A 9282-nucleotide genomic window follows, 5' to 3' on the forward strand; every position below is an offset into this window, starting at 1 on the left:
AGAGAAAATTATAAAGCTACAAAAATCATGACTTTAAAAAAAGGAGTGAAGGGGACCCCTATGTTTATGGCAGCACTATTTACAATAGGTAAAAACTGGAAACAACCCAAATGCCCTAGAATAGCAACTGGAGCAAGAAGATGTGGTACATATATGCGATGGAATATTACTCAGCAATCAAAAAGATAAACTCGTGCCATTTGAAGCGACATGGATGGAGCTAGAAGGGGTCACGCTCAGTGAAAAGCATCAAAAGGAAAAGAAAAATATCAGATGGTTTCATTTATAGGAGGTACATAGGGGAACCAACTAAGACATAGGGTAAAAATAATAACATAACAAAACAAAAACCTGTTAAACAGCCAATATAAACCAGAGACATCCTGCAGGAAGGGGGGCGGGAGAGAGGTCAGAGGGAGGGAGGGAAGAGCACAGGGAATTCTATGGGCTCTACACCTGAGGGGGTAAGTAAACATTGTTTTACAATGAATAATGGTGTAAATATATGAATAAATAAATTTAAAGAATGAGGAAAGGGGATTTGGGGACACTGTTGCTGCAGTGGCCACATGACAAAGCTTCCACAGGGAAGGAGTCTGGATTTTACCCGAAGCGCCACAAGGTGTAGTTTAAAGGTTCTTAGCAGGGAAATAACGTGATCCAGTTTATGTTTCTGAACACAGGCATGGCATGAGAACTTACAGTGAAGGGTGAAATGTGGGTGGGCCATGGTCGGAAACCGGGAGGGGAGTTTTCAGACCTGCATGGCTGGGGGACTTGTTAAAACGCAGGTTGGTGGGTCAGGTCCCCAGAGATTCTGGTTCAGTGGGGCTGGGCCACAGAGCATTTGCATTTCTAACAAGTTGTCATGTGATGCTGCTGCTGTGACCACGCTGTGGTCTAGAAGAACACTTTCTAAGCGAAAAAGGAGAGCCATTTTTGTGATTTTAAATTTTCTAGTAGTAGTAGGTTTTTTGGCCTGTAAAAACAGGTCAAAGCCATTTTAATCAAACATGTCACTGACCTATCTTATTATCAATACATCCCAAATGCTACCATCTCGGGCTGTTACTGATATTTCTTACCGAGCTATTTTTTTTTTACATTCAGTTTTTTGGGTCCTAAGGCTTTGAACTCCTTATGTGTGTTTTATCCCTAGAGCTCATCTCAGCTCAGTGGCTACCACACTGGACAGCACAGGACAGGCCTGTTAGTGCAGGATCAGTGAGTTGAGGATGGAAAATTGCCTGGAGTTTAGCAAGAAGAAAGAGCTTTAGCAATAACAAGTGTCACTATTGTGAAACAGAGGGAGCGAGATGGAGAGGAGAACCTGTGCACACTTCCTTCCTGAAGTCTGGCTGTGGTTTCGTTTTAAAATTTATTTATTTATGCATGCAGAACTGGGGTACAGACCAGAGGTGCAGGAGGTGAGAGGATTCACCAGAGACTGAGTGGGGAGCAGAACAGTCAGACTGATGAAGTACACTGTTGAGGGGAGCAGGGGGCGGGTCAGGAGAGGTCTGCCTTGCCCCATGTGGGTCAGGTCCCTGGCCGGGGATCGAACTCATGGATTGAACTCTTGCTGAAGCCACTGCAGCTAGCTTGATAGTGCTGCACTTTAACCTGTTGTGCCACCAGGGAGGGCCTCTGTCTGTGGTTTCTAATGGATGGTGCAGGGTGACAATACTCATAGCCAACATTAGGTACTGAAAGCATCTTGAGGAGATGTGGGGCTCAGTGAGTGGGGACCCTTGGGTTACCTCTGAGAAGGTTTCAACACTGACAGAATTCCCTTTTCAGCAGCAGGTAGCAAGTTTACCCATCAGGCAAAGACTTGGTTACATCCAAAGGGTAGTCTTATTATATACCTCTACACATATAAATGGTTCACACATGTGTGTATATGTGTGTGCATATAAATAATTATTTGTTTATTTATATACATATGGAAAGGAGAAGACAATTGGCATAGACACAAGTGGGCAGGAAGTGCTTCCCCTGAGAGGGGCTGGTTTAAGGAGATATCTGCATAGACCTGGGGTCCGGGCATGGTTACCTCTCGCCAGAGTAGAAACTGTACTGCTCCAGTGTTCCTTTGGGGGAGGAGTTCATTCCTTTGTGGATTTGTTACCTATTGCCAAGTTAATTATTTCTGTGGTGTGCCCAGGTAGATTTGGAAGGACAGGTGATTCTCTACAATGGCCCTGTAGCTCTACCTCTGGTCTGCACCACCACACTTTCTATAGCAGTCTGATAACGGTTACCGCAGTTGGCTTCTGAGGATTTTTCATTTCTATAACTGGTTTAGCAACTACATCCATTATTTCTTTTTGTTTAAAGATTTATTTATTCATACACAACGGGGGTACAAGCCAGAGGTGCAGGGGTGGTGAGAGGCTTCACCAGAGACAGAGCGGGGAGCAAAATAGGCAGATCCACGAAGTCCACTCCTGAGGGGAGCAGTGGGCGGGTCAGGAGAGGTCTGCTGTGCCACGTGGGGTCACCTCCGGGCCAGGGATTCACATCCAAGTGACTGCAGCCAGCTTGCAGTGCTGTGTCCTAACCCGTTGCGCCACCAGGGAGGGTCCACGTTCATCATTCTAACCCCACCATCAGTTTCTGGTTTTGTGACGCCTCTAACCTAATTTTTTTTTAACACTGAGTCTCCATCAGATATTAACATCCCCCACACAGACCCACTGAGACATTCTTCTGATGGAGGGACTGGACATCACCCATAAGGAATACTTACCCCCAAACTGAACCTGAGTCTGGCCCGCCCTCTGGATCTGCCCTTTTGCAGGACACGGGTACAGCAGAACATATTAACGCACATCAAGAAGAGCAACCAGCCAAATCAGACTATAAGACGAACGAAAGGGGTGAGAAACTGTTAAGAGAGCAAAAGACAAAAAGGTACCAACTGGATGCAATGTCACCGCTATGATTTGGATTCTGATTTGAACAAACCAACAGTTACAAGATTATGAGGGTGGCGTGGTGACCCTATTTCCCTAAATCATATACCACGTTGTAAAGCAATGTTACAATGTTAGTAAAAGAAAACAAATTTAAGACGTTTATGAGACAATAAGGGAGACAGGATTATTAGGTAAGATTGAGGAATTAGTCATTCTCTTAGCTGTGATAAAGGTGTTCTAGTCATGGGTTTTCTTAAGGACCTATGCTTTAGAGATGTATGTTCAAGTATTTATGGATGAAATGAGGTCTGGGATGTACTTTAATTTCAGCGGGAAGGGGAGGATGAAAAAAGAAGATTGGCCATATGTTGATGATTGTCAGGAAAGGTGATGGGTACCTGGAGGACCATTATACTATTCTATTTTTGTGCATGATTGAACATTACCATAATATGGTTTAAATGGGGGTGGGGAATGGTTGCCGTGAAGGAAAAGGGATTCTCCCCCTCCCTCCACTTAAGACCTGAGAGCAAAGAGGATCCAGAAGTGACAAGGCCCCCCAACCCCCCCCCCCCCCCCCCCCCCCCCCCCCCCCCCCCGGTGCAGGAGAGCAGAAGAGGGGCGAGCCGGCTGCAGGCACACACGACGGTGGGCCAGCCAGTCTCGCTCGTCCTTGAGTAATGAGCTGTGCAGCTTCCATCTCAGCCATAGCTTCGGCTCTGGCAGCTGCCCGCCCCGGGGCCGGAACGTTGAAACCACCCACCTGCTAAGAGAGGGCCGGCGCGCTCTCACGCCTGCGCAGCAGCCCCTCTAAGGGGCGCGAAGCTCAGCTCCTACAGCCCATAATCCCCTGCGCCGCGCAGGAGGCGCGCTCTCCGAGGGGGCGAGGCGTCCGCCTCCAGACTGGAGCAAGGTGAGGCAGAGGGTGTCGCGTGGTCTTGTGGGAAATGTAGTCCGCCTGGCGGACTGGCGCCAACGCCCAAGCTTCCCGCGAGACTACGCGCCCCACAATGCGTCCCGCGCAGGGCGTAGGAGCGGTATATTGCTGCCCCCGCGTGGCGGCTGAGCAGTTAGCCCGGGCGTGGGTGACAGGGCGTGGGTGACAGGGTGTGGGGCTGAGGACCTAGAGGGTCGTCCTGTGAACGTCTGGGAAGCCTTTTCACCTCCGGAAAGGCCCCCACACCTGGATCAAGAAGGGGTGAAGAAATTGTAGGTCGGACCCGTTATAGGGATTCAATGAAATCATCACAGTAGCTGTTGGCTGATGATGATCATAATTATTGCTAGTACTTGGAGGGTAAAACACAGGCAAGGCGCTGCTCCCAAGGCTTTAGGTGTATCATCGTATTTAATTTTCCCAACAGCCATTTGAAGTACTATCTACTCCCCCCGACCCCCACTACAGGAATGAAGCTGAGGCCCAGGGTCACTCAGCTGGTCAATGACAAAGACGGGATTTGAACCCAGGCTGTCAGGCTTCAGAGCCTGTGCTGTTCTTCACTGTTTAGGAAACACTCTCTGATCCCTCTTTAAATTGTACAAGATTGTAATTAGCACATGAATCAACTCAATATGGCCATTAGCAGGTGGAGCGCTCTTTGAGCAGGTGACTATTGGCACGTTATTGTAATTTAGGTCTACTCCAATACAGTTTACAATTGGCATAGATTTATAATTAGCACGTGAATCAGCATGGATTTGCGTTCACAGGGGTCAGATTTCTGATTAGCACTGGAATCAGTAGTGGTTTGTGCCGGAAATGGAATCATGAGGTTTCTGGTGAGCAGGGGATTCTGCACACTGGGGTGACATTCAGGCCAGAAAGCCCTCTTCCTTAATGGCCCAGGGGGCCTCTTCAATGCCGCCCTCCACTGAGCTCCCACCAGCATCAACAGGCTGACTTGGTGATTTCCTTGCCCCTCCTTTTCCCCTCATCTTGTTGACAGTGGACTACCACAGCAACTACCACAGATTCTGGAGTGACCTCTTCTCTTTCTGCCTTCTGAGAAGATGCAAAACCTGGACTATAATTTGTGGCCTCGTTTCCAGCATCAGTCCTGGTGCACTGGGTGGGCTCAGTAAATGCTTGGGGCTGGACATTTATCACAAATCACATAAAGATTTGTTGAATCAGATTCACTTTGCCCTCAAAGGGGTCAATTTTGTGCTCACTCACCCCTGAGGCCTGAGTCGGTGGGGTAGGTGGTCAGGGTAGGGCTGGATGGAGCTTTGGTGCAGTGGGTAGGAGAGAGCCCACTGCCTCTTCTTTCTGCATCCCCTGAGGCTGAGGTTGGGCACTGATGTCGCTGATGTTGAGTTCATTGTAACCTGCCCTCTGCATTAACTGTGGCTGTGAGGGAGTTGCTTGGCCTGGGAATGTGTCCTCAATTACCCCTTGGATCTACAACGGCCATGGAACTAACTTTTCCAATAAAACACAGGCAGCAAGGAAGTTTGTCAGTCACCTTTAAGCCAAGTTTACTTTGAGAAGCTGGTGAAACTTATCTATGCTGTATTCCATCTGCCAGGTGAAAGCAGCTCATTCGGAACCCCAGGAAATAAATATGATTAACGTGTCATGAGTGACTCATTGGAAGGGGGACAGACGCCACCAAGCATGACACCCATGGAAGGACATAAGCTAGTGAATGAAGACTCTGAAATCCAGGGGTGATTTGTTATAGCAGCTGGCATCACACTGACCCTTCCTCTCTGGCTCCTGATATTAATAAAGCGTAAGTATCCTACTGTAAAGTGAGTCTCTGATTCTCACTTGGGGTAGTCAGCTTCACACAGCAGATGGACTCAGTGGCCGAAAGTCTCTGCTAGTTGAAATTTACTGCACGCCCCCACGTTCTGCACGTGTAGAGCTTCCTCTATATTCTCCCGGACATCTCCTTCCATCTGGCAGCTGGAAGTCACTTTGACCTTAAGCGTGCATTAGGTCTCTACGACAGTCAAGCATCGCTGCACGCACAGGGTCTTGGGGCTTCCCTATGGAAGCCAGTGCTTGCCTGGGACCCCTAAGTCTGATTTAGGGTAGTTAGTGTGCCTGTCTGAGTCTATGCACATTTACTGCTCTCCTGATGCTTCTATATGGGGCTACACCTTGAGGCCTGATCTTTAAAGTGAGTCTCTCATTCTCAGTACTGGTTCATATGCTAATGACAAAGCTGAGCCAAGGGTAGTGGACCCCACTGGCAAGCTTAGGTTGTTAGGTACAGGCTGCAGATAAAAGCTCACCTCCACCTCTCCTTGTTCTGAGAGCTCCTGAGCTGAAGGGGCCTAAGTTTATAAACCCTGTTGACCCTTTTAGGCAAGAGACAGATTTCCTTGACTTGAGAGCCTGTGTGCGTAAGTGTGTGTGTGTGTGTGTGTGTGTGTGTGTGTGCTCATCCCTTGTGTTTTGTGTGACTGTTTCTTGGGTGTGTGCATGCGTGGCTTACACGTGTGCAACAGAATGTGCATGGTGTGGTTCTGCATGTGACTTCTCGCATGTCTGAGTGTGAATCTGTGTTGCAGAGGGGGATGTCTGTGTGTCCTTGCGTGTCCCCTGCGTTTGGATATGAGTCAAGGCAGATGTGTGCGGCACGTGCCTGCTGTGTTGGTCCGTGTAAACTCGGGTGAGCCTCCAGGTCCGTGACACGCATGTGTGAGTACAGCTGTGTCCTCTGCGTATGCATGTGAATTGGGGCAGAGTCTGTGTGTAGATACGAGCAGTCCCTTCCCGCGCGCGCCCTCAGCTCTCACACAGCTTCTCATTCTTCCTGCTGTGGCTGTTTCTGCTGCTTCTGTCCCCTGCTCCAGATGTTGCAATTAAGTAAATGCAGCAATTAGGCGGAGTCCCCCAAACAACCAATGCTCTAGGATCCCTTCCAAGAGTTAGTAAGTGATTACGGCACATGCAGACACGTGCACAGTACTGTCTGGGTACCCCAGGGGACCCCCCCCAGCTGCACATGCTGTGGTTCGAGGGTACAGATGAGCGGCAAACAGTACGGGGGGGCCCTGTGACCATCAGCCTTGTTAGTACTTATCCTTCAGGTCTCAGTGTGAAGGCCCCCCTCTTCCAGCAGGACTCCCCAAGGATTTGGAAGGGCTGTACTCTGCCTCTGGGACGCCACCCGCCCTCCGTGCCCCAAACAGAGCCTGACTTCTCCCAGAAGTGGCTGGGCTTCTCCCAGACAGTCCCGATCTGGGAACTGAGCTTCTCCCGTCCTTGCCCTCACTGCTCTGGTCTGCTCGAGAGAAGTCGTCCTTCTGGAGTGGGAGCTCCGGGAAGGCAGCAGAAGCCACCCAGGTTGATGCTTTTGCTGCAATGTCATCGCCCAGAAATCGACAGCAAATGCAGACTATTATTGCCTCTGCCTCTCTGTTTCTGAAGCCCTCCTGTCACGAAATAGGTGGTGTCTGCAACACGGCAGAGGTCCAGGCCTCCTCAGTCAACCAGCTTTGGCTCAGGTGCCTGGTGAGCCCAGAGGTTATCGAAGTGTGGCACCTTAGCAGCGTTAGCAGCACTGGGGAACCTGTACACAAATGCAAATGTTTGGGTTCCTCCTCAGACACAGTGAATCAGAAACTCTGAGATCGGGGCATGGCAATCCGTCAGTGCTTGGGGTGATCCCAATGCAGCTGAAGTGTGAGGCCTACTGGTCTAGCTCATGCCAGGGATCCTTATCTGCTCTTCTGCCCCAGGACTGTTCTCCCCCATGAAAGACACAGTCATCACCCGATGGGGGAAGGGGAGGGGGCAACAATTTGGATGTGTTCTACAAGGCTCCTTAATGTTCCCGAGCAGACCTGAGCCCCAATTGCCCTGAGAAGTAAGCTGCTCCTCATGTATGCCTTCTGCTCACTTCCTTCCTCCTCTGGTTCACTCTTCCCTATTTCCTGCTATCACCAGTCCCCCCCCCCACCACCATTTGCCTGATTCACTGAATTCTAATCCCAGGCTGCTCTAGGAAGTCTCGAGATACCCCCTCCCCTCCATCTCTATCACTTCTGTAGCACCTTGGAAATTTCTGCATCCTTTTCCTGAATGTCTGTGTCACCACTACCCAGTCTGCTGGGTCAGAAGCACTGATGAACTTTTCCAATGATCTGGAAAGGCGGGCCCTGAGCTGAGTTAATTTTAGCAGCTATTTTTCAATACACACAAGAGGAGGGAGCCAAAAGTCTGTTCCAAAACCTTCACATAGCTAGGGATGCCAGAGTGGGAGTACATCCAGGTTGCTCTACTCCTTCACTAGGTGGGATTTCCAGGGGTGTTCATGATCATTCAGGTACCCCTGGAACAGGGTCATGACCATAGGTCAAGGTGGTGCCCCCTTGGGCCAGTACTCCCAAAAGATCAGGTCCCCTATGTTGCTGTAACCAAGTTCCCAAGCCAGGCTTGTGGACTATCACCCGGATCCCTCTTTTGGGGACACCATCTGTCAGGAGGCATGTAGGACACCCCCTTCCGGCCTCCCCTATTCTCACAAGCATCAGAGCAGGTGGACACCTCTTCTGGTGAGTCATGTGTTGGTTACAAATTTAGTAGGGTCCTCTGTGGATCTGTGGGTTGAGCAGGGAGAGGGGAAGACATATTTCTCCAGATCAACCTAATTAGCCCCTTGCCCATCTTTTCCTTCCCCCGGGGGATATCTGGTCAGTGTGTCATGGGAGCTAACTACAGTTCCAGAGGGTCTGGCGTTTTGGAGCCAAGTTTCCGGGGGGGGGGGTCAGTGCAAGTGCCTTGGGAAGAAGCAAAGTGTCCCCTTTGACCTGAAGGATCAGACAGGGTCCGATTGGGGAGCTACTGAGAAAGGACAGGTGGTGCTGAGACAGAAGGGCAGAATGGGGCAGGTGTGGGGGTAGGGGGGTGCCCTGGGACGGATGGTCACATTCAAGGCTGTAAATGAGAACTGGACACACACACACACCCTCACAGCTGAGTTGGGGGGGGGTCACATTAGCTGCTCCCTGGGCTTCTGTCTCTGTCGCTGTCAGTCTCCCTGTGTCTCTGTCTTTGCCTGTCTCTGACTTGTCCTTGTCTCGCTCTTTCTCTCTGGGGCTCGCTGTTTCCGTATTTCCATCACCCCTTGAACATCTGTGTCTTGTCTCTGCGTCCGCCTCTCGCATTCTGTCTCTCAGTCTAAGTCTGCCCCTCTTTTTGTATCTATCCCCATCGCTGCGCGTCGCTGACACCAAGGATTCTTGCTCCCCAGCAACACCAGGACGACTCCCTGGGAGGTGGGGCTGGGACGCGCCTCTGGGGTGGGGGCTGCCTGCACCTTTAAACGCGGGCGCGCGCGGAGCCTGCGCCTTTAAGCGCCGGCACGCGCGCGGCCCTGGGTTCCCGGCGAGGAGGCCGCGGGAG

The 9282-nt window shown here is 50.5% G+C and overlaps 1 long non-coding RNA gene across 2 annotated transcripts; it reads right to left on the reverse strand.

The window, feature by feature from the left end:
* Window positions 1-2518: 2518 nt before the first annotated feature.
* LOC105854176 lies at window positions 2519-3812 on the reverse strand. Of its 2 annotated transcripts, none has more exons than XR_001145876.1 (3): window positions 3685-3812; window positions 2753-2862; window positions 2519-2641 (listed from the first exon to the last, which is right to left on the reverse strand). It is a non-coding gene; the product is annotated as an uncharacterized LOC105854176 (long non-coding RNA). The 2 variants fall into 2 exon arrangements; XR_001145875.1 differs by having other exon boundaries at window positions 2753-2890.
* Window positions 3813-9282: the final 5470 nt, after the last annotated feature.

Source organism: Condylura cristata, unplaced genomic scaffold (assembly GCF_000260355.1).
Source record: "Condylura cristata isolate star-nosed mole 26May11 unplaced genomic scaffold, ConCri1.0 scaffold00028, whole genome shotgun sequence".
NCBI lineage: Eukaryota > Metazoa > Chordata > Mammalia > Eulipotyphla > Talpidae > Condylura > Condylura cristata.